The 26,161-nt window shown below is 41.9% G+C and overlaps 1 long non-coding RNA gene across 3 annotated transcripts in view; it reads left to right on the top strand.

The window, feature by feature from the left end:
* The first annotated feature begins 1,038 nt into the window (after window positions 1-1,038).
* LOC141753879 (uncharacterized) overlaps window positions 1,039-26,161 on the top strand; it is a 36,489-nt gene continuing 11,366 nt past the window's right edge. The window contains exons 1-4 of one of the 3 annotated variants that reach the window (XR_012590536.1): window positions 1,045-1,231; window positions 1,384-1,426; window positions 11,619-11,689; window positions 25,497-25,617. This is a non-coding gene — a long non-coding RNA (uncharacterized LOC141753879). Of the gene's footprint in view, window positions 1,232-1,383; window positions 1,427-11,618; window positions 11,690-25,496; window positions 25,618-26,161 lie in introns of all 3 variants that reach the window. The other 2 variants (XR_012590535.1, XR_012590534.1) reach the window with 2 other exon arrangements.

Genomic DNA, 26,161 nt, shown 5'->3' with positions numbered 1-26,161 from the left:
GTGTAATACTGCAGGTTTGATTCCTGCTCCATCACTTTAAAACAAAAAGACATCTGTAATGAAGAGCTAAGAATATAATGATGTTTCCTAGAAAAGAAGAAATAAATAGACATGATTATGATTTTTTTATTAATTAATTCATTTCCATTAATTTTCCATCTTTATTTATTTATGTATATATACTTCACTTTTCCATTTTCAGTTTTTATTTTTATCTATTTATTTCTAGTTATTATAAATATAAAGTTATTTTTAGTAACTTTATAAATATAAAGTTATTCTAACTTTATTTATAATAAAGTACACACTACCAAAATACCGATTTAGGTGTTTATTTTATTACTTTATCTATTTGCGTCTGTAGATTTCTCTTAAATTCACCAAAAGTAAGCATAATTATTATTTTTATCATTTATTATTATTTATTTTTTAATTAATTAATTTCCATTAATTTTCCATTTTTATTTATTTATGTATATATATACTTCACTTTTCCATTTTCATTTTTTATTTGTATTTATTTATAGTTATTATAAATATAAAGTTATTTATAATAATTTTATAAATATAAAGTTATTAAACTTTATAAATATAAAGTTATTATAACTTTATTTATAACATAAGTACACATTAACAAAATACACATTTAGGTGTTTATTTTACTACTTTCTCTATTTGCGTCTGTAGATTTCTCCTAAATTCACCAAAAGTTAGCATTAAATGTCAGTAGTCAACTGGGGAAGTTTCATGCTGATATCTATTAGTGACATTTTTACACCCATTAGGGGTGTCTCTCCTCTTTTAATCAATTTATATTCAATTAAGACAACAAAATAACGTTTCTACGAGAAAACAACACAACATAAATCTCTAATAATTATTCGAATTGTAGTAACAGATAATTATTTAACCGTATGTATTGTTCAGGGTACTTTCAAAACAATGACACCCCTGCACTCTACTCAACATGGTACAGTCCAGAGTTCCCTCCACTATAAACCCGGTTGGAAGCCCTAACTTCCGGTTTGGCCATTAGGAGCCGGAAGCAGCAGCAGCAGCAGCAGGTAACAGGATGCTACAAACATCCAACAGGTTGCATGCTAACAGTGTTTATAATCACAGAGATCTCTCTAGCTAACAACAAACACTAAACAAATAGTTTTACTATGTGTGAAGACAAAACGCAGAAGTAAATTAGAATAATTTTGAAGTTAATTGCCAATTAATCCAGGTGACTGAGCTGCTCCTTCTATTAGCTTTCTATTTAAAACATCTTTTACCCACATTAGTGTTTCCGGGTCATTAGAGACCCTAAACTAATGATAATAAAACACCTGAACAACTTAAAAACAACCAACCTTCTTCTTTTTCTTTCTCTATCAGATGACAAACAACACATCTGCATCACAGCAAACATCTGGAAGAGGTATTTAAATCATTTACTCAAGTCAAAGTAGTAATAATACCACAGTATACAAATACACTCCATTACAACTAAAAGTCCTGCATTCAACATAATATTACCAACAAAATGTATTTAAAGTATTTAAAGTAAAGAGTGGATACTGTCGGTGTTATACTGTTTTATTATTGAGATAAGAGACTGTCTTTAATGGTTTTGTTAGGATTGCTGCTGGTGGTGAATTTATTATTGTTCTTCTGTTGTTTGTCTCAGGCTGGTTATTATTTATTGTCTTGCTTCTTCGTGTTTTATCGTGTCTGTTTTCTTACTAAGTGAAAGGTTTATATTTACTACAGCTGATCTTTTATCTCTGTAACCGGCACATAGTGGCCTCCACTAAGGCTGAGCAATATACCGATATTATATGAGACTAGATATCGTCTTAGATTTTGGATATCGTGATGTAGTGATATCCAAAATCTAAGACAAGATTTTTTTTCTCTTTATTTTAATAATAGCCAAATAAAATTTCACTAAATTCATATCTATGTATTTATTTGTAACTAGGGCTGTCAATCGATTCAAATATTAAATCGCAATTAATCGCATTATGGTCCATAGTTAATCGCGATTAATCACAAAATAATCACACATTTTCATCTGTTCAAAATGTACCTTAAAGGGAGACTTGTCAAGTATTTAATACTCTTATCAACATGGGAGTGGACAAATATGCTGCTTTATGCAAATGTATGTATATATTTATAATTGGAAATCAATTAACAACACAAAACAATGACAGATATTGTCCAGAAACCCTCACAGTATGTATGTAGGACTATGACTTGCCCCAAACTGCATGTGATTATCATAAAGTGGGCATGTCTGTAAAGGGGAGACTCGTGGGTACCCAGAGAACCCATTTACATTCACATATCTGGAGGTCAGAGGTCAAGGGACCCCTTTGAAAATGGCCATGACAGTTTTTCCTCGTCAAAATTTACCGTAAGTTTGGAGAGTTATTTAGCCTCCTTCACTACGAGCTAGTACGACATGGTTGGTACCGATGGATTTATTAGGTTTTGTAGTTTCATATGATACCAGTATCTTCAATCTAGCTTTAAAACTGAGCCCGCTACAACCTAAAAATCACAAGTTGCGATAATGTGTCAAAGAAATTAGTGGCACATAAAGTCGTCCTCTCACATATCTGACTGGACTAATCGAGCTCTGTCGTAGCAGATTACTAACTCTTGAACGTTAGTGTATGGAAGAGGTTTAGTCCTCAATAGTTAACGAGGTAAATGTCTTTAAAAACAACACATTAAATTGTCTCTCCTGCACCTAAACTCACCGGAGGACGGACGGATGGATGTGTCAGGAACAAGTAAATGTTATTTGAGCAGTCAAGGTCAGCACTTCATAGAAAAAGAATAAAGACAATCTTCTTTCTGTTTTTGAGTCTCTGCGGCCTGCTTGTTAAACTCCGCCAGCAGCTCACCTGATTCAGCTGTAATACAGTATCGATCAGGTTATTGATCAGGTATTGTCTGAGCATGCCAACACGGATCAGAGCTGTGATGAAGAGTCAGGGTTGCTCTGCTGCGTATCGATCGCTCAACACGTTGTTAGTGAAGATGTGTTTTTCATTCATCAGCTTGTTTTCACTAGTTTAACCATGAATATGTGTCGTATCAGTCGTGTATAAAGGAAATCAGAAAGATACGATTCAACATCTTGCCTCTGGTTTAGTCTCCTCAGTATCACAGCTGTATTCAGGAGCTCCTCTTTAATGAATTTGTGTGTTTTCTATTAGTGTGCACATTAAATAACCCGCCGCAGTAATAACGTTTGTCCCCTGTCAGGGATCAAACCGCGAGGAGCGCTGCTGATGGTGCAACCGACCGTTTATCCTGCTGCCGTTCCTCTTCCTCCTCCTCCTCCTCCTCCTCCATAATGTTTTACATGGGTGGGGTTTTTTGTTTTGTGATGTGTTTTTCTCTCTGAAACGTTCTCATTGTTTTCAACATCACCAAAAAGATGAACATCCAAACTACAGTTTTATTTTCTGTCGCTTTCATCAGCTCCGTCTTAATGTCGCTGCATCAACAGCAGAGGACAAACTCTTCCTCAGGATTTATTTTAATAGTAGAAACCTTTTTAAATCTGCTTTTGAAGTTTCTACTCCGTCTAAAGAACCACTGTATGCTTACTTAAAAAACAAACAAGACAAGGAACTGTAAAACATTGCATATTTTACTTTACCGCCGACGATGTGCCAAAGCATACAATCAGTCTTTAGATTGACTTCCTTCCCTCCAGGCAGCTGTTGTTTTTATGACACTTTCAACTTAAATATTTACACAAAACATCAGGAATGTCTCCTGTTAACATGCAGCTGCTGCTGGAAACATGTAATCTAATAGAAACACCTCAGTTAAACAGAGAGATCGAGGTGAAATGGAGCCGTTTGACAGGATTTCTTTCTCAGCAGAAACTCAACTAAAATTTCAAATAAGACATTTTCAAATAATTTCAATAAACATGGCCATTTAAAGGTAACATACTTTGGGCAAGTATCTAACAGTACATAGTTAATCGTGAATTAAAATGAATTTGCATTAATGCGTTAAAGACATGAGTGGTGTTAAAATTAATTTGCATTACCTCGTTATTGTCGCGTTAACTTTGACAGCCCTATTTCATAAAGACTATTTATTGAATTACCAGAAAACATGCTATATCATGATAAATATTGTTTTTCGAGATATGAAATGAGCCATATCGGAATAGAACATTTTGTCCGTATTGCCCAGCCCTAGTAGTGGAATAAAAAGTACCTCTGATGTGTAACTCGAACTTGTCCTGAAGTACAATACTTGAGTAAATGTACTTAATTACATCCCATTGTTAACAATCTAAATGAATTAAAAGTAAACTCATGTTCCCTGCGTTTTCCACTTTCATCAAATCGACGACAAATTGTGACACCGTGTGTGTGTGAACGGGTCGGAGCGATGAATCACGCCGACCTCTGACCTCTCCTGTCGGAGTCATTTAAAACAACATCACACAGCTTTTCATCGCAGCTTTCCAGGAATAGACAGACACATTTTTTGTCAGCTCTGTTCTTGAGACAAATGAGAATTGATTTGAAAGTTCCAGTAAAGTGAACTGAGAAACATCATCTGACCTCCTCCTGCAGCTCCCTCTGCTCCTCCCCAGGTGAGCCGGAGGGGAGGAAGAAGAAGAGGAGGAGGAGGAGGGAGGAAGAGGAGGAGGTGGGGGAGGTATCCTTAGCGCTTCACGGACACGCTGTAATTTCCTTTGACAACATCTTAAATGGCTGCTGCTGATTTTTGTCGGCTGGTGCAGAGCGTAGAGAGGAGAGGAGGAGGAGGAGGAGGGTTGATGTAACCGGGCTGAAATCACCGTCTTAACATCCCAATCTGTCAGAGTATCTGAAGACGAGACGTCTGACAGGCGGCGGCGCTGCACAACGTGTCACAAACACCAAAAAAAAAAGAAAGCAGACACTCACACACACTCGTATTTACTCCGCCGTGTGCTGAACTAGCTGATTTGAGAGGTTTCACAGGATCATCTGTCCCATACAGTACTCACTTCTCTATATTTGGGGATTTGGTTTTAAATGTCTCTCTCTGCTCTGATCAAAATGCTCTTTGAAAACACTCTTCTTCTGTGGTTTGTTTTATGTTGCTTCATCAGTGACTTCAGCGTGTCTCTTGTTGGAGATCAATGGCTCAACTTATGTCCTGTAAAATCATTATTATACAGTTTGTGTCATATTTTTTGCTTTTTTTGGGGGGTTGAAAGGAAATGTACTCGCACAGCAGAAAAACAGAAACACATCTACAATGTAATGTACTAAAAAAGCCTTTTTTTATTATTTTAATTATTGATTAATATGACAATTAGATTCTTGATTAATTGATTAATTATTTATTTATTTTTGTATTTAATAAAATACACAAAACAAACACAACCTCACTAAAAGAAGATAAAAATAAAGAAAACTCTGAGACAAAAGGAAATTAAAGGGAGGTAAAGACAGGTAGAGTGTATTTAATATTTTATATAGCCCCTCTTCACTAAAGCAGATGTTTTTCTACTTCATGTTGTTTTTGCGCTGCATTTTGGTGTTTTTTTAGCAATTATTTTTCCCAAAAGAAATTGGCTTTGCAATGTATTTTGTTCGGGAAACTTAAACTCAGATAAGCTCTTGATTGAACCCAACTAGAATAATTGTATTTATTATCTGGGGACACTTTTCATCCAGAATCCCCAACATAATGTTTAAAGGTGTAAATGTAAAATAAAGATTTTGTAGCGGGCTCAGTTTTAAAGCTAGAGTGAAGATACTGGTATCACATGAAACTAGAAAACCTAATAAATCCATCGGTACCAACCATGTTATACTAGCTTGTCGCGAAGGAGGTTAAATAACGCTCCAAACTTGCGCTCAATTTTGGCGAGGAAAAACTGTCATGGCCATTTTCAAAGGGGTCCCTTGACCTCTGACCTCCAGATATGTGAATGTAAATGGGTTCTATGGGTACCCACGAGTCTCCCCTTTACAGACATGCCCACTTTATGATAATCACATGCAGTTTGGGGCAAGTCATAGTCAAGTCAGCACACTGACACACTGACAGCTGTTGTTTCCTGTTGGGCTGCAGTTTGCCATGTTATGATTGGGGCATATTGTTTTATGCTAAATGCAGTACCTGTGAGGGTTTCTGGACAATATCTGTCCACTCCCATGTTGATAAGAGTATTAAATACTTGACAAATCTCCCTTTAAGGTACATTTAGAAGAGATAAAAATGTGATTAATTTGCGATTAATCGTGATTAGATATTATAATTGATTGACATCCTTACATATTACGTATCTGCATTTGCTTGCTTCTAGTTTCCGTACATTTTGAGCATAATGTCTGGTATGTTTTTGTTATATTGATTTAATTCCACCAGCGTTACATGTACGTGCATTAACCTTTTATACTGTATTAGTTTAAAGTTTGTATTTATAGACTCAGTATATCAGCACAAGCTGCTTTCCAGTCGTCATCAGAAATTTTGGATTTTCCTTCCAGGCATTCAAACCCTGTGAATTTTCAGATGGGTAATATGTCAGCAAATTGTAAAACTCACCAACAGAATCTAGTTTACTTAGATTTATTACAAGGCTGTTTTATTGGACTGCAAACTTTTCCTTTTTAACTCAGTACATGTGTGTGTGTGTGTGTGTGTGTGTGTGTGTGTGTGTGTGTGTGTGTGTGTGTGTGTGTGTGTGTGTGTGTGTGTGTGTGTGGGGGGCGGTGGGGAGGGGGCTCTTTGGAGGCCGTTTGAATGCACCTGCAGCTTTTGTTCATGTTTGTTTTCAACACTTTGTTCAGAGCTGAAGTGTCTCCTTCAAACTATTTGGGTCTCGTTTTGAATGAAACAAGCTTTTGATGCAAGGTTTCGATTTGTTGATTCAACAGCCAGTCAGTGTCAGAGAGGGAAAACATGGAACACCTGGAGGCAACGAAGAAGACGTCTTTTTAATTGTCGTGTCAACCTGTTTTCAGTCGAGTTTCAGGGTCTCTGTCAGGCGTTTTGTTTTTGTCTGGTTGGTGATCCAGTGTTGCTCCTGACTGTAGCGGTGTCGTCACATACATCTCAGAATGAAATATTTTGAATATTTGTTGACTCAAACGACCTGTTCTCACTCCCGACTCGTCACATACCGCCGCCCCTTTAGCGTCTGTATGAGACGCACCAGGCTTTCAACTTACAGAGAGAGGAGATGATAGTGACATCATCAATGTGTGCAAAAACATAAAATGTCACAGAGTGAATCATGGTTTTGGGATACAGTGTAAATAAAGAACACACAGCATTTTTAGCTTTATAAAATGTTTAACTATGTTGAATGTATGGAGCTTTAATGTTTGCAAAAACATACAGACAACATACAGATTTACAGCATCTATTCATCAACATGAACCCTTTCTCCTCGGTCTATCTACAGAACCCATTCATCATATATTAGACTACATTGTGTTATGTAATATGATAATATAGGCTACATTTACAAACGGATTAGACACGTCTGAAGACTGAAATGTATATTTCACTCACTCCACCATCCCAGCAAAGATTATATAGTAGACCTACTAAAGTTGTTCAGCTGGACATGTGGCAACTGTTGTATAATGTGAGAGCTTGTCCAAACATAGTAAATGAGTTTCATTTAGTTTGCTAATTGCTTGATAATGTAATGAACTAGGATTTGGTTTGCAACGGAGAGAAAAGGTGACAGATGGATCTTTTAGCAGGTTTATTTTGAAAGATAAAAAGTAAAAAAAAGGTAACGTTATAAATAGAAACTGTGTAAACACGCTTTAAAAACAGATGCGCGTACAACTGGCGGTACCGTGAGGTGGTCGGCTTGTTATTAACACGGTGTGTTTCTGTGTAACGTAACGGCGGATGTGTCTCTCATTCAGAAGCCTCATTATGTTCGTTTAACGTTACACTACGTTGTCCATCACGGTCCCGTCATCTACCGCTTTTTTCTTCCTGACCGCAGACGGCCAGCAGCTCCCGCTTCTCGATGTCTCGCCACACATCCGTGTTGTTCTCATCCGTCGTTCATCTCCGGTGTGTCTGAAATCATTCCTGCCACCTTCCCGTCGTTTGTTTATGAGCAGCGGCGACCTGTGACCGTTACGTCACGGACTGTGCGCCCTCGTTTCCAACCGAATAGGTTTGTCCCGCCCCGTTTGTTAGCGACCCTGCTCTGTGCCATTCACATCGAAATCGACCCTGGTCCGACCCTGGTCTGACCCACCTGTTGACCTTGGTCGTAAGGGCAAGTCGATGAATGCGGGTTAACCCTTTCATACACACAACCAACCCTGGTGCAACCCTGGTTGAGTCCTTGGTGTGAAAGGGTTTATTAGACGTCAGAGCAACTGCCGTAGTATAAAGAGAGAGAAAGTCCAATTTTGGCTGGTGGGAGGGGAGGACGGATGGGTCCAAACCCATTTTTTTCCCACCCTTAATGGATAAGTAGCTCATACAACCCCACTTCAAAACACCCGAACTATCACTTTAAAGCATGTAAACATGTTTTAGTAGAAACCCAGAAATACAAGTATGAACCTGAAAATGAGCTCCTTTAAGTAGGATCAGAGTTCTTCCTCCACCGCTGGTATAAGATAGCAGAAAAATGAAATACTCAGGTAGAGTACAAGTACCTCAAAATTGTACTTGAGTACTTTCCAGCTGTGAGCGTCGGAGTATGAATTCGATTTTAGGCGTTGAAGCTCAAACGTGTTGCTCACCTGTAGCGCCGTTTAATCCGTTTAATGTTTGTGGCTGCTGATCAATAGAATACCGACAGTCAAATCTGACGTATCTACCGTTTAGGCAGCAGACGGGTGTGTGTGTGTGTTTGTCTTGGCGTGTTGAACCGCGCCCATCTGCTGCCCCGCCGAGGTTAAAACAAAACGCTAAGAGCATTATATAACATCACTGCACCACCACCAGCACAGATCTGCCTCCTAATGCAGGCTGCCAGGATCGCTCTTCAAACTCCGCCGACATTACACAGGGGAGTTTGCATCTCGCTCCGGCGACCCGTCGGCGCGCGGGGAATGTAAAGGAAATCACGTTCAGTCTAGTTAGATGTGACAGGCTCAAACGGCTGCGGCGTCTTTTGATGAGGCGGCGTCTTCGCGGTGTTAATATAGGTTAATGCGACGGCGGGAACATAAAGGTATACAGCCGAGAATAAACATGACAGCAAGAAAGGAGGGAGACGCTGACGCACTTGTCCAAACGTGGCCCGACAAGTGGAGCGGAGCTGACGGGAGCACGAATACACACTTATGTACACACTCGGATATATATACGTATATAAATACACTGTATATGCACACACACACTCCGGGAGCAGCGCTGAGAGAGAATCTGTGTTGGTGTAACTGTCTGTTCCTGCGACAACACTTTCATTTCAGCTCTGACCCAAATAGACCCACATGGCTGGCACTGTGTGTGTGTGTGTGTCTGTACTTGTACAGCTATCTTTGTGAGGACCAATTTGAGGTTTAGACCTTCAGAGTGAGGACATTTTTGGAAAGTGAGGACATTTGGCACCGGCCAAAATGTACAAAGTACAAAATACCTTTAAAGGCCTGTTTGAGGGTTCTGATTTGGTTTTCATGTTCAGGTTAGATTAGGTTTAGGTTAGGGTAAGGGTTGGGGTCAGGCATTTAGTTGTCATGGTTAGGGTTGGGGTCAGGTATGAACGCAGTATAAAACAAGAAAATAGATATATATGGGAATTAGGTCCTCGGGGCACAGGCGGGGTTAGGGTTAGATTAGATGTAGTGATGGTAAGGTTAAGGGTTGTTATCAGGCATTTAGTAGTGATGGTTAGGGTAAGGGTAATGGTACGTGTCCACAGGCTCCGTCCTTTCCACGCTTCCCATTCATTGTCTATGTAAGCAGCCGCGCAATGCATTCTGGTAGCGCGGCGTCGCGATTCGAGAAACGGAGCGTCACAACGCCCGCTCTTCATTTGCATAAAGTTGAGGGCTCGTCTACTTTATGAAAATCACGGGCGTCCGACGCGACTCGCCGCCTCTCAAGACTTCCAAGAATATTTTAAAATAAACGTTGTTGATCCAAAATAAAGAGATTCATCAACTGCACGGCTTATTTCTCGCCTCAAATGTTTTCAGAAACACATTTCGGTGAACTGTTTTCGTGAAATAAGAGAAGAAAGTTTCCAAACGAACCTCCATACTGTTTCCGATTTGAAAGCTGGGAGCAGCAGCCCACGGAGGCAAAGCGTTCGTCCAATCAGGTTCGGACAGCCTTGTGTCTAGTGACAGCCCACCAAGCGTCCAATGTTGGGAAGCGTCGCGTCCCCTCGCGATAAAAAGCGCCCCTGTGGACACGTACCATGAGGGTTGTTGTCAGGCATTTAGTAGTGATGGTAAGGGTAAGGGTTGTTGTCAGCAACCTTTACTATCAAAAGAGCCAATTTAGGCCAAATAAAATAAAAAGAAATCTGTCTGGAGCCGCAAAACATTTGAGCTTTGTGATGAAGGTAACACAGACTATTATGAGCATTCAGCTCCATGTGGTTCTGGCTGCACCAGGACTGGCATCCTGGTGCAGCCAGAACCACATGGAGCTGAATGCTCTGAAGACAGTGGAGATGGCAGTGGACTTCAGAAGGAACTCAGCCCCGCTCCCCCCCCTCATCCTGCGCGGCTCCCCAGTTAACACGGTGGAGTCGTTCCGTTTCCTGGGCACGACCATCGCCCAGGACCTCAAGTGGGAGCTGAACATCAGCTCCCTCACCAGCAAGGCCCAGCAGAGGATGTACTTCCTGAGGCAGTTGAAGAAATTCAACCTGCCACAGACCATGATGGTGCACTTCTACTCGGCCATCATCGAGTCCATCCTCACCTCCTCCATCACCGTCTGGTTTGCCGCTGCCACCGCCAAGGACAAGGCCAGGCTGCAGCGGGTCATCCGTGCTGCAGAGAGGGCGATTGGCTGCAACCTTCCCTCCCTCCAGGAGCTGTACACCTCCAGGACCATAAGGAGGGCAGGGAAGATTGTGGCCGACACCTCCCATCCTGGACACCATCTCTTTCAGACTTTACCATCTGGCAGGAGGTTAAGGTCCATCAGGACCAAAACCTCACGCCACAAAAACAGTTTTTTCCCCATGGCAGTGGGGCTCTCCAACAGCCCCTCTGCCCCCCTGTGACTGTCTCCCCCTCACACACACACTACGGCCCCCCCCCCCTACCCCCCTACCCCGACACTGACTCTCCCCCTCTCTCATACACTCTCAATACCACCCCCTACAGTATCCCTCTCTCAAAATGTCTTTCAATGTTATTTTTTTTGTTGTCGAATCTGTCCACACAATATTACATTCTCTATTTTCCTCCAAGACTTTTCTTTTTTGGGATTTAGAATCCATAGCTAGCCAATTGAGCTCCTGAGGTTGAGCACCCGGCCGTAGATGACGCACATTTTGGTTGACTGAAATTTTTTTTTTTTTATAATTCGGAGTATAGGCTACAGATTTTTGCAACTGGAGAATGTAGGAATCACCGTAGACCTACAAGAATGATAAATCAAAATGTTAAAAAAAAAAACCGTTTTTAAATCCACAGGGAGCCACTGGAGAGGGGCTTAAGAGCCGCATGTGACTCCAGAGCTGCAGGTTGCAGACCCCTGAGTTAGGGTAAGGGTTGTTGTCAGGTATTTATTTGTCATGGTTTGGGTTAAGGCGTTGCACCCTAATTGGGTGGTTCGAGGGGCTTTGTATGCCTTACGGGCACTTTTAAAGGGTTCCTTTATTTAAAACCATATAGGTTAAAATCCCATCGGAGAAAAAACAACAAATAAAATAAAATAAATGTGTAAATTGTTTAAAGGAGTATAGGCACAGTTGGGGCAGTGGGAGCGTTCACAACATACCTTATAGAAATAAAACAATATTATAATATTATTTATAGATTTCAGTCGTTGTATTATTTATTCGTGCAAAAAGGAATGTTAAGAATTATTTTGTTGATAGAATTAATACGATTAAATAAGCACAATATATATATATATATATACACATATATCTACACACCAGTTGAGTAAAGTGCTTGGGTTAATTGCTTAAAACATTAAAAAAAAAAACGAAAAAAGGAGAATTTATAAGTGCTTAAAGGACAATAAATACGAGATATAAATTTGTGTTAAATATCAATAAAAATAAATATATATAAAAACATTTTTACAACTTCATGCTTAAAATACACAAGTAAAAAGACGATAAAATAAGTGTATTATATGTGCATATATTCATGTAAATTACCCAATGTAGATTAATTCAGGATGCAGATAAAAGAATATCTTTAAAGAAAATAGTTAATTTAAATTTTTCAATAATAAGGTGATCCAATAAACAGTCATATGTTGTGATGGTTAGGGTTAGGGGCTAGGAAATGCATTATGTCAATGAGTGTCCTCACAAAGATGGAAGTACACGACTGTGTGTGTGAGGGTTTACACCATTTGTGAGGTCTCACCAGCTTGAGGAAACGTTTTATTTTTGAGGTTCTGAGGTTAGAAAACCAGATTTGTTTAAGATCGAGGTGAGGCCTTGAGCCAAATGCGCTCGCAGATGTAAATACAGAGTCGAAATGTGTGTGTGTGTGTGTGTGTGTGTGTGTGTGTCACTTAAAGGTGCACTACACCCCAATTTCCTCGCCGTGTACCTTTTTTGTGAACGTCGAACAATCCTTCTTTCGTGATTGTTTCAAAAGTTTCGACCCCGTCGGATTTCGGTTTGCTGTTGATTTGAATGGGATCTGTATTCAGGTGAGAAAGGGGCACACACTATACACACATTTACACACACAGTCAAACACACACACACACAGCAGATGGTAAGTGTGATTCAGCACCGAGCCCGGTTCCTGAAAAATAGCACAGAGGTTTGAATACAGTCTTTGTGCACCCAAGACCTCAATAGCCTCGATACAATTGTGTAACGGACCTCCTTTCACAGAGATGGAGAGGCCGAGGGAGGGAGGGAGGGAGATGTGGCACAGAGAGTAAGAATAATGGAGGGAGATCGAGTCAGAGACGACGGAGGAAAAAGTAGAAGGTAAATTGGAAAAAGGAGGAAACATTTGAGGGAAAGACGAGGGATTGAGATGTAGACAAAGAAGAGAAAGTGAAAGAGCATTTGGAGGAAACGAGTGCCGAAAGGAGAGACAGAACAGACGAGGATGTAGAGAGGAAAAAGGAATAAACCATGTGGCCAAAAGTATGTGGACACCGTAACGTGTGCTGCTCTACGTGACGTGAATGGTGCAAATGACGCAACGCAAAACTCACTTCATTCGCGTGAGTTGAAATATTCAAACGCGAGTGAGAAATTTGCGTGACGCTGTGTCGTGAAAATCCTCTCAGTGTTGAGATTCTCCTGTCGTCACTGACGTCCTGACGTTGTGGAATCAGAAATGGAGGAAGTAAATCGTGTATGTGTGTGTGTTCACCCAGAGCTACGATAGTCCATCATATCTGTACAGAGAACAGACCAAACTCTGTGTAGAAACCACAGACTGTCTACGGTAGAAACAAAAACGTCGCTGCTGTATTTATGACTTTATGTTGAGTGTTGATGGAGCAGCTGAATAGCCTGGCTCTGATCGATCCAAACTCCCTTCAGAAAACAAGCATTTTAAAAGTTGTTTGCTTGTCGTCTTGCGGACAGACCTGACAAAGCATGAATTCAGACTTTTTACAAATCAGCATTATTATGTAGTTATTTCGGCATCATTTTCATCCGTTTATTGTAACAAAACTACGGTAACCTCCGCAGTTAGGTTTAGGCAACAAAACCACTTAGTTAGGTTTAGGAAAAACATCATAGTTGGGCTTAAAATAAGTACGTAAACTAAGTAAAATGCGTGTGTAAACAACGTAACATAAGTACTAACGTCACTTCAAAATAACTCTACAACTCTTTGGGACATGAACAGCGGTCTCCTGGTTGAGGGTCCTGTGTTTGTTGGACCCCCACATGCTAAAATGTTTGCATTCTTACACGCTAAACTAGGACGGTGAATGTGGCAGTAAACTCAAAGTACAGCTGAATGCTGATGGGAATGTCATTAGTTCTGCAGGTTTTTTAGTCATAAACCAAAGTATTGGACAAATTAAAATGTTGACTTGATGATGGCGTTAGATGAAAAGTCAGAGGATCATCAAAGTTATTACAATTCATCCTGAGAGGGACGTGAATGTCTGAACTGTTGGAGAAATATAATAATAATGATGTCGGATATCTGCTTTTTGCAGATGATGTGGTCCTGTTGGCATCATCGGTCTGCGACCTCCAGCACTCACTGGATCGGTTCGCAGCCGAGTGTGACGCAGTCGGGATGAGAATCAGCACCTCTAAATCTGAGGCCATGGTTCTCAGCAGGAAACCGGTGGTTTGCCTACTCCGGGTAGGGAATGAGTCCTTACCCCAAGTGAAGGAGTTTAAGTATCTCGGGGTCTTGTTCGCGAGTGAGGGGACGATGGAACGTGAGATTGGTCGGAGAATTGGAGCAGCAGGGGCGGTATTGCATTCGCTTTACCGCACCGTTGTGACGAAAAGAGAGCTGAGCCGGAAGGCAAAGCTCTCGATCTACCGTTCAATCTTCGTTCCTACTCTCACCTATGGTCATGAGGGTTGGGTCATGACCGAAAGAACGAGGTCGCGGGTGCAAGCGGCCGAAATGGGTTTCCTCAGGAGGGTGGCTGGCGTCTCCCTTAGAGATAGGGTAAGAAGCTCAGTCATCCGTGAGGGACTCGGAGTAGAGTCCTTGCTCCTTTGCGTCGAAAGGAGCCAGTTGAGGTGGTTCGGGCATCTAGCACGGATGCCTCCTGGGCGCCTCCCTTGGCAGGTGTTCCAGGCACGACCAGCTGGGAGGAGACCACGGGGAAGACCCAGGACTAGGTGGAGAGATTATATCTCTACTCTGGCCTGGGAACGCCTCGGGATCCCCCAGTCAGAGCTGGTTAATGTGGCCCGGGAAAGGGAAGTTTGGAGTCCCCTGCTGGAGCTGTTGCCCCCGCGACCCGATCCCGGATAAGCGGTTGAAGATGGATGGATGGATGGATGGATGATGTACTCATTGTACAGGAAAAATGTGTGCACAACTACAGTAAATACGGATGCAGCCTCTATTCTCCACTATATTTTGACAAATTGTCAGCCTTAAAACTTTGCCGAATTATCTATTAGCAGCTCCTGTTTGCAGTGAACCCATTAATGTACAGACAACTATCACTGGATTACTTTGATACTGAAGAAAACTTAAAAACGTGAAGATTCTGCAGGTATAAGGAGCGTCTTTTTCTATGATTTTTAAGCAGATTCGAGACATTTCACTCAAAACCACGAATGATGGTGGTAAAGTCGGGATCACCGTAGTCATTAGGGATCATCCTCAGGGGAACATGAATATCTGTAACCTGAAACCTGAGACTGAAATATGAAGCTCTAACAGGAAAAGTCTTGAGTGTCGGAGCGCGGCACGTTGTAACTGTAAAATTAGCAGCTTCTCGTCTCACCTGAAGAGGTGTCATGTTTAGCATCTCAACACGTTTACATCATTAACACGTTCAATTTGAAACACAAGATGTCACAGTCAGGTTTTCCCCCCTGGATAGTACACCTGCAGAAAACACCTCAAGTACATTTAAAGTTCCTAGAAAGTGAAATGTGACTCTGCATTAGTGAAGTACGGCTTTAACTTGATGATTTTCTATTTAATTCAGTCGGAAACTGACCCAGAAAACTGAGTTAAACCGCTGAATGTTTTTTTGCTTTTCTATAAAGTAAAATTCAGCTCACCGTTAGCAGCACAGGGAACATATTTTTTCACATCTATCTTGCTATTTCTGATCATTTGTAACCTGGATCGCTTCATGGTATAAGAGAGGAAGACGACCGAGAACAAAGAGAGTTAAAGATTTCAGAGTTTGTGCCGTGGAAGGAGTGGAAAACTGTTTTTACTCTTTAAGAGGAAGCAACCAACGAGATCGAAGTGAGCAATTTCCTCCAGTTTACTCAATTATTTCATCGACGTATTGATTTTTAACAAACATGTAAGCAGTTTTCAGGGAAGTTGGAAAGCAGTTTGTCACTTTCTGTTTGGGAAAAGTCTGAAAATCTGAGCCAGAAAAAAACAAAACAGCCAGAGAAGTGAAATGAAAAGGTTTGAGAATGAGGGCAGACTGAGAGAGAGAGAGAGAGAGGGCAGGTTATAAGAAGGAGAGAAGAAGAGGAAGAAGAAGAAGAAGAAGTGGAGGGTGTAAAAGAGCGAGTGATGAAGAAGAGGGGAGACAGAGAGGAAGGAGACCGAGCAGAGGGAGAGACGATGAAGCGAGACGAGAAACAAAAGGAATACTAATAGATGAGAGATGTGACTGAACACAGTTTCTCAATATGTTCAAGGTCTTTACATGTCGTCCTATATTGAGGTCGTATACGTGTGACAGGCTACCATAATCATCTTCATCTTCATCATCATCGTCGTCTTCAGCTGCATGAATTAGACGACTGATCCAGTGGAGGATGAAGAGCTTTTAGTATCAGCCCATTCCGATCATTCCAAGGGCGTCAAATACCGAGGTTTTGTCTCGGTTGTCTGATACCGCCACACAAAACGCCCTTTAGCGCCAGTATGAAACGCAACGAGCGTTCCATTAACTATAATATAAACCCGTCCGCGGCGATAGTCGAACCTCGGATCGAAGAGGAACAATGCGGATTCCGTCCTGGCCGTGGAACAACGGACCAGCTCTTCACTCTCGCAAGGATCCTGGAGGGGGCCTGGGAGTATGCCCATCCAGTCTACATGTGTTTTGTGGACTTGGAGAAGGCATATGACCGGGTCCCCCAGGAGATACTGTGGGGGGTGCTGCGGGAGTATGGGGTGAGAGGGGCACTTCTCAGGGCCATCCAATCCCTGTACGCCCAAAGCGAGAGCTGTGTTCGGATCCTCGGCAGTAAGTCGGACTCGTTTCCGGTGGGGGTTGGCCTCCGCCAGGGCTGCGCTTTGTCACCAATCCTGTTCGTGATATTCATGGACAGGATATCGAGGCGTAGTCGGGTGGAGGAGGGTTTGCAGATCGGTGTGCTGAGGATCTCATCGCTGCTTTTTGCAGATGATGTGGTCCTGTTGGCATCATCGGTCTGCGACCTCCAGCACTCACTGGATCGGTTCGCAGCCGAGTGTGACGCAGTCGGGATGAGAATCAGCACCTCTAAATCTGAGGCCATGGTTCTCAGCAGGAAACCGATGGATTGCCTACTCCGGGTAGGGAATGAGTCCTTACCCCAAGTGAAGGAGTTTAAGTATCTCGGGGTCTTGTTCGCGAGTGAGGGGACGATGGAACGTGAGATTGGTCGGAGAATCGGAGCAGCAGGGGCGGTATTGCATTCGCTTTACCGCACCGTTGTGACGAAAAGAGAGCTGAGCCGGAAGGCAAAGCTCTCGATCTACCGTTCAATCTTCGTTCCTACTCTCACCTATGGTCATGAGGGTTGGGTCATGACCGAAAGAACGAGGTCGCGGGTACAAGCGGCCGAAATGGGTTTCCTTAGGAGGGTGGCTGGCGTCTCCCTTAGAGATAGGGTAAGAAGCTCAGTCATCCGTGAGGGACTCGGAGTAGAGTCCTTGCTCCTTTGCGTCGAAAGGAGCCAGTTGAGGTGGTTCGGGCATCTAGCACGGATGCCTCCTGGGCGCCTCCCTTGGCAGGTGTTCCAGGCACGACCAGCTGGGAGGAGACCACGGGGAAGACCCAGGACTAGGTGGAGAGATTATATCTCTACTCTGGCCTGGGAACGCCTCGGGATCCCCCAGTCAGAGCTGGTTAATGTGGCCCGGGAAAGGGAAGTTTGGGGTCCCCTGCTGGAGCTGTTGCCCCCGCGACCCGATCCCGGATAAGCGGTTGAAGATGGATGGATGGACGTCCGCGGCAACAGTAAACGCTCCAAGAAAGTGACGTAGTTTAAATTTTTTTCCGGATATTTTTGTAATAATTTTCAGATATTTAACTTTCTTTTGGATATTTTACTGATTTTTCTGTTTTTTGGGGGTTGGGGGGATATTTTACTAATAATTTTATGATATTTCACTGTTTCTTTCTTCGGATATTTTTCTAATATTTTCAGATATTTAACACATTGTTTTGGATATTATATATTATTATATATTATTATTTTCTAATAATTTTTGGATATTTGACTAATAACTTTGGTTATTTTACTGATCTGATGAAGGTGTCAGTCTGTAGGTCTGCCTGGTCGTTCCCAGTCGGTTACTGACATAATCACATTTCTATTTAAAGCGGCGTATGTGGGGTCACCTGAGGACATCCAGCCAGCCGCTCACTCGCCCGTGTTTTGTCCTCAGCGGAGGATCAGAGTATGTTTGTGTGCTCATGCGTTGCCCTCTGCCTGCATTCATGCATACGTGTTTGCGTGGGTGGAGAGTGTGTGTTTAGGTTTATGATGCACTGACCTGAAAGGTGGTGAGCGGATTGTTTTTCGAGGCTGAGAACAAACAGGAGCGACTGTATATACGAGTCTCTTCTGACCAGACTATATTTATTTATTTTTAGGAGGGTCGTATAGGCTCGGCGAGAGCACGCACGTGTCGGCCGGGAGTGCGTTTGCCGGCTCAAACGTGAGAGCGCTGGAGTGAGAGAGTCGGTGTGTACATTCAGCTGACTGCCTGGTATCCTGGGAAGACCCGTCACACAGGCCGGGTTTCCACCACATCACACACCTACTGAGCTTTCTACTGCGGTACAGGAGATTCATAGATCTGGTGTGGGTCATGTATGAGACGAGTCCTCACTTTGACCTTTAGCTCAAAGTTTTCCCAAACCTCTTTTTTTAAACTTCCTCTCAGGCAGCTCCGTCTGATGAACTACAGAAAGATGCATGAATGTGTAGTTTTATACTTGAGATATTTTACTAATAATATTCAGATATTTTACTTTGAGGTATTTTACTGATAATATTCAGATATTTTACTAATAATATTCAGATAGTTTGCTACTAATCTTCATATATTTTACTTGCTTTTCGATATTTACTAATTTTCATATATTTTACTTTTTTTGAGATATTTTACTAATTTTCACATATTTTATTTTGAGATATTTTACTAATAATCATATATTTTACTTGCTTTCGGATATTTAATTAATTTTCATATATTTTACTTTCTTTGAGACATTTTACTAATTTTCGGATATTTTACTTTTTCTTTTGAAGGTATTTCCTGATCCATTAAATCTCCATTAAAACCGAGCTGTCACTATCAGTATCAAATAAAGGCAAAAAATATACCTTTGCACATGAATGACAATACACCTACAGAATATACACATTGAAGTATATAATATATATATACTGTATATATGTGTGTTTGCACATTAATGTGTTTGTGAAAGAGAAACATCGAGCAGCTGCGATAAGCACATCCCATTTATAAATATGGCCGAGAGATAAATACAGAAGTAGTTAAATGAGCCAATAAAACTTCAATTATCTCTTCAATTATCTCCCGTCGCCATGACAACGCAAGATAACAACAGAGAGAAAGTGAAATAGCTGTATTGATTGGTATTTGGCAGACTGACTGTAAGCACAGTGAGCCATGAGGGTGAAATATGACAAGTTTTGCTCATCAGTGGTGATGTGACAAGATAAATAATATGCATTTTCCTCTGTTATCTGACATTTCATGGAAAAACAATCAATCGAGAAAATAATCAGCAGATTAATCGATAATGAAAATAATCATTAAAATGTTCTTCATTGACTTCCTTTTGTTGGATGATTATAAAACACAAGTTTTATTTTAGGAAACAGACGTTTTAGTGGATCAAGAGAGGAGACAAGTTTTTTCGGCAGCTGAGTATTATGGTATGCAGTGTTGGAATGTAACTAAGTACATTTACTCAACGTACTTCAGGATCATTTTGAGGTACTTGTACTTTGCTAGAATATTTCCATGTAGGTCACCTAAAAATGTCTTATTCAGCGTTCAGTTGTTCTTAACTCCAACATCTCGTCTCACTTCTGGTTGCAAAAAACATCAACATCCACAAGGCAAGATGGCGAAGGCCAAAAGACAAGATGGCGAAGGCCAAAAAATAAAATGATAACGGCAAAATAAACAAGATGGCGACGGCCAAAAGACAAGACGCCGATGGCCAAAAACCAAGACGGCGACGACCAAAAACAATGATGGAGAAGGCCAAAAACCAGGATGGCAAAGATGGACGGCAACCAAACCAACCAAGATGGAGACGGCAACCAAACCAACGGGGTGATGCCCCCAAACAAAATGGCGATAGCTAAAAACCAAGATGGCGACGGCCAAAAAAACAAGATGGAGAAGGCCAAAAACCAAGATGGAGACGGCAACCAAACCAAGATGGTGATGCCCCCAAACCAAAATGGTGATAGCAAAAACCAAGATGGCAATGGCCAAAAACCAAGATGGCGACGGTCAAAAACCAAGATGGAGACGGCAACCAAACCAACGGGGTGATGCTCCCAAACCAAAATGGCGATAGCCAAAAACCAAGATGTCGACGGCCAAAAACAAAGATGGTGACGGTCAAAAACCAAGATGGCGAAGGCCAAAAACCAAGATGTCGACGGCCAAAAACAAAGATGGCGACGGCCAAAAACCAAGACGGTGACGGTCAAAAACCAAGATGGCGAAGGCCAAAAACTAAGATGTCGACGGCCAAAAACAAAGATGGCGACGGCCAAAAACCAAGACGGTGACGGTCAAAAACCAAGATGGCGAAGGCCAAAAACCAAGATGGCGACGGCCAAAAACCAAGATGGCGACGGTCAAAAACAAAGACGGCGACGGCCAAAAACCAAGATGTCGACGGCCAAAAACCAAGATGGCGACGGTCAAAAACCAAGATGGAGACGGCCAAAAACCAAGATGTCGACGGCCAAAAACAAAGACGGCGACGGCCAAAAACCAAGATGTCGACGGCCAAAAACCAAGATGGCGACGGTCAAAAACCAAGATGGAGACGGCAACCAAACCAACGGGGTGATGCTCCCAAACCAAAATGGCGATAGCCAAAAACCAAGATGTCGACGGCCAAAAACCAAGATGTCGACGGCCAAAAACAAAGACGGCGACGGCCAAAAACCAAGATGTCGACGGCCAAAAACAAAGATGGCGACGGTCAAAAACCAAGACGGCGACGGCCAAAAACCAAGATGTTGACGGCCAAAAACAAAGATGGCGACGGTCAAAAACCAAGACGGCGACGGCCAAAAACCAAGATGTCGACGGCCAAAAACCAAGATGTCGACGGCCAAAAACAAAGACGGCGACGGCCAAAAACCAAGATGTCGACGGCCAAAAACAAAGATGGTGACGGTCAAAAACCAAGATGGCGAAGGTCAAAAACCAAGATGTCGACGGCCAAAAACAAAGATGGCGACGGCCAAAAACCAAGACGGTGACGGTCAAAAACCAAGATGGCGAAGGCCAAAAACCAAGACGGTGACGGCAAAAATGCCAAACTCGAGGCTTCGAAACCGTAGTCCACACACCAATGGGTGACGTCACGGTGGCTACGTCCACTTCCTATATACAGAATATAGTTAACGTACTTATTTTAAGCCCAACCATGATGTTTTTCCTAAACCTAATAAGTGGTTTTGTTTCCTAAACCGAACTGCGACTCTTACCGTAGTTTTGTAGCGTGGCGTTCTCATGAAAAGCAGAATGACCTTGTAATATTGTAATATATTATCTATCATATTATTTGTTATTCCTTCTCATGAGATCAGGCTGGAGAAGTTTTCTTATAACTGTGATGTGAGCTGGACACAAACTACAGTTCCTGTTGAGTTCCTGTTGTCACACAGACGATCATCCCTCCTGATTTTAAACATTTTATGCGTGCAGAGATTTGATCTGTGAGAACGCAGCCTGTCAGGGGTCTTGTGAGGACGCGGCGGTCCAGCCAACCGATCTGTCAGAGCTGAGGCATCCGAGACAGGCGGCCATTACTTCATTTAGAGAGGGGGGGGGGATTGACACTGCAAATGTCCTCATGTTAAAGGGATTATCACAGAACAGAGGAGGGGAAGCACCACGGACTGTCAGAGCAGCCTGCAGGGACTATATGTCACCAAACTATTCCCAGGGACGAATACTCACCTCCTCCTGAAATCACATTAAAAAGTGGAAAGGCCGCGGCCGACAGACGGCACATAAATCGAGCATGTAAACTTTAAAATCCAGGGAGGAGAAAACACAAAAAGCTGCAGTGACGTGGCAGTGAGCCGACAGCGGTGAATTATTTATTCTCATGTTGGAGGGATTATCAGTGAGGAGGAGGAGGAGAGCTGAGCGCTCTGACAGTTAATAGAAGGCTGGAGAGTCGTATTGTGGTGGGACGGAGGAGAGAAATGTCTCATTTGCACCATTTTTTTCCCGATTGAATAGATATAATGAGAGGTGTGATGACTGTTAGCAGGTTGCCAGCCAGTGTGTTCGCGTGAATAACGTCGTCTCCCATTTATCTGAGATATCCACCATTTGGGGAAGAAAAAAATGATGGCATAAAATTAAAAATAAACCGTTTATTAAAGAAGTCATTGGTCGCCAAAACAATCAGGAAGTGCTATTGTTCTGAAACGCAGTCATGGGGGTTTGAAAAAGGTTCATAAATAGTTAAATTTGACTCAATAATACACATTAGATTCTAACAGAAGAACCTCCTCATGCATCAGTGTTCACGTCATTTGTTTGGTCGCAGACATGCAATACGTCTCGATGTATCACGTTTACAGGCGGCAGATTTCATTACACAGTGAGGTCGACGGGTCAACAGTACAGACAGTGAACGCAACACGAGGCAGCTATAGACTACAGAGTTAAAAAAAAAAAATCTGATTTAAAGGAACAGTGTAGCATTTAGAGGGATCTATTGGCAGAAATGGAATATAATTCAAGCTGCAAGCAGCGATGATTGCATCCTGTAGATGTCTTCAGGCCGGGACGCTCATCAAACGTGACCATATGGAGTCGAGTTAGTTTCGTATTTCAAGGCGAGGCATCGAAATTCGTCGCAAAGACAGGGCGTCGCCGTTCAACGAAAACTCCCCATCTTCACAATGAAGCATCATTAAGGTTTTAAGATCTGATTAAATTGCAAGGCTGAGTACATCAATGTGCAAAACATGTCATTTCCAAACACAACACAAGACTTTGAATCAGGAGACCGCTGTCCGTGTCCCGTGTGAAACTAAAAGTAAGAAGAAACCTTTATTTGTCATAGAACATACAGGTACATACATGAAATTTGACCTCTGCATTTAACCCATCCTAAGTATTTTAGGAGCAGTGGGCTGCTGCAGGCGCCCGGGGAGCAACTTGGGGTTTAGTGTCTCGCTCGAGGACACTTGGACATGCAGTCTGTAGGAGCCGGGGATCGAACCGCCAACCTTGTGGTTAAAGGACAACCCGCTCTACCCACTGAGCTTATTTTGTCACGTCAGTCTTTAGTCTCGTTAGTCAGTGATGTTAACGTCAACCACGACCGTTTCCTAACACTAACTAAGTAGTTGTGTTGCCTAAACCTAACTTCCTGTGAAGTTTATTTTGAAAGGACACTATGTATGTAACGAGCGTCTATTGACACGCCGTCCCTGGTCCGTCCAAAAGTAACACACGGTGTACCCCGTGTATCTCCGATGCCGAGGGGTACCAACCGAGCCCTCAGCGTGTTGGGAGTGAGAATGTGTGTTTATATTAATCTCTGTTGTTCGTATTGTTATCGTATACACCTGTAAGGACCTATAGTGTTCCAGTTTACAGCCTGAATTTAAAATGTTCTTCTATAATATTCTTTTACAGTTTTTTTCTGTGACAGTTTTGATCCATCTTTTTGTCTCTTTCTCCTTCGTTGTGTTTCATAATGGAAATGAATGCATGAATAAACTGCCAGAACAGCTGCATATAAAAAGCTATGTGTCGGCGCTGCAGTCGGTGTTTGCGTGCAGCCGTTCATCCAGGCGTTTGGAGATATGTAGGCCGATGCAGCGAGCAGGCAGAGGGACCGCGGGCACGAGCTGCAGACACATGGGAGGACGGGGGGAGTGGAGGAGACGGGGAGGGAGTGGAGGGGTATAGGAAGAGAGAGGGGAGGAGGGTATAGGAAGGAGGGAGGAGAGGAGGAGAGTTGTCCTCAGAATGACCCACAGCAGCACCAGACAGCCTCTCTCTCTCTCTCTCTCTCTCTCTCTCTCTCTCAGCCTATATCTCTGCATGCTCGCTCGCTCTTTGCGGCGTAATCGGCTGAAAAAAGAGAAGCATGGCCGGGACGCCTGCACTCTTAAAAACAAAAAGGTTCAGAATGAAACCCCACAGATTTGTACAGATAAATACCTTTGTTTCGTTGTTCTTTGATTCGTTATATTCTGTGACATTTACACATTTTTGAGGTACTTGTACTTTACTTGATTATTTTCTTCTCATGTCATTCTTGTACTCAATTCAGACGGAAATGTTGTTATATTTATATATTATAATTATATTGTTTTAATTAGTTTATTTTGTTACGTAATCCTACTGGCAAAAATAGAGCACCCATAGTGTTTAGACTGGGTCACCGTTTTTGACAGCTTTTAATCAAAACTTGTGATTCTATAGATTAAGATGTTAAAGGTCCCATATCGTGCTCATTTTCAGGTCCATACTTGTATTTTGTGTTTCTACTAGAACATGTTTACATGCTGTAATGTTAAAAAAAAAAATTATTTTCCTTATACTGTCTGCCTGAATATACCTGTAATAAACCCTCTGTCTGAAACGCTCCGTTTTAGTGCGTTTTAGTGCATTTCAACGGAATTGCAACAGAATTGCAACGGAATTGCGTTGCTAGGCAACAGCTTGGGTCCATGTGTACTTCCTGTCAGCTGATGTTATTTACATACACTGCAACAGGAAATAAACTGGGACACATTTAGAATGTTTACATTTAAAATTGTGTCAAGGGTCTAAATATTGTATATTTGTGACATCACGAATGGGCAGAAATCCTGACGGCTTGTTTCAAATGCAGAGTTTCTGAATACGGGCTGTGTGTATTTCCCTGTGGATTGAGTGTTTCGATACTTTCACAGTATTTATATAGGACTTAAGCCTGCCTTATAATACAAAAAACATGAAAATCTCACTTTTTTATAATATGGGACCTTTAAATTAGAAAATTGAGAAGTGTAAGTGTGTTTCCATCCATCCATTTTAGGCCCATTTTAAATTTGTATGTAAAAGAACCTGAGTGGAAACACACAACATAAAAATATATCAAAATATTGTTACCAAGTGTGCTTTTTTATAGTTCAGGTCAAAAGTTATGTCCAATAAAATAAAGTGAGAGCAGCATCTTAACTCTGTGTTTGTTTCTTCTGCTGTGTTCCAGATCAGCACCGAGACAGTCGGACCTCCAGAACGTCTACAGTCCATCTGGACAGATGGACGTGTGTCATGTGACCTATCCACCCTCCATCCACCTGACCGGAGCTGAATGCTGGCCGGACCCCATCAGGTAAGAAAAACATGTTTGAGAAAAAAGTTCAAACTAGGGCTGGGTACTGTTTTAAAGTGTTAGTACTGTGCTTAAGGACAAGTTTGAGGTACTTGAACTATACTTGAGTGTTTCCATTTTCTGCTCCATATACTTCTACTTCTACAAGTCAGAGAGAAATATTGTACTTGTTACTGCACTACACTTATTAAGTTACTAGTCACTTTACAAATTCAGATTATTAATACAAATTATAAGCACATAGCATATAAATTGTTTTATTAAATATTAATATAAAACTTTATTGATCCCTGGAGGAAAATTCACAAGTCACCCAGCAGAATATAAAATAATTAAAATGAGCTCCACCTTTGCACCTTAATGCTTCATTTATTATAATACATTCCAATAATATAATGAATGTTAATACAGGCAACAACCTCCAGGGTCTGAGAAGTGAAGCCAACGCTGAAGTGCCTTAAACCTGCATCCTTTCTAACAGCCAGCAGGGGGCGACTCCTCCGGTTGCTAAAAGAAGTCTGATTCTATAGAAGTCTATGAGAAA

This window comes from Sebastes fasciatus, chromosome 17, assembly GCF_043250625.1.
Source record: "Sebastes fasciatus isolate fSebFas1 chromosome 17, fSebFas1.pri, whole genome shotgun sequence".
NCBI classification, from domain to species: Eukaryota; Metazoa; Chordata; class Actinopteri; order Perciformes; family Sebastidae; genus Sebastes; species Sebastes fasciatus.
The sequence above is the reverse complement of the archived record's forward strand: the minus strand, read 5'-3'. Positions and strand labels throughout refer to the sequence as shown.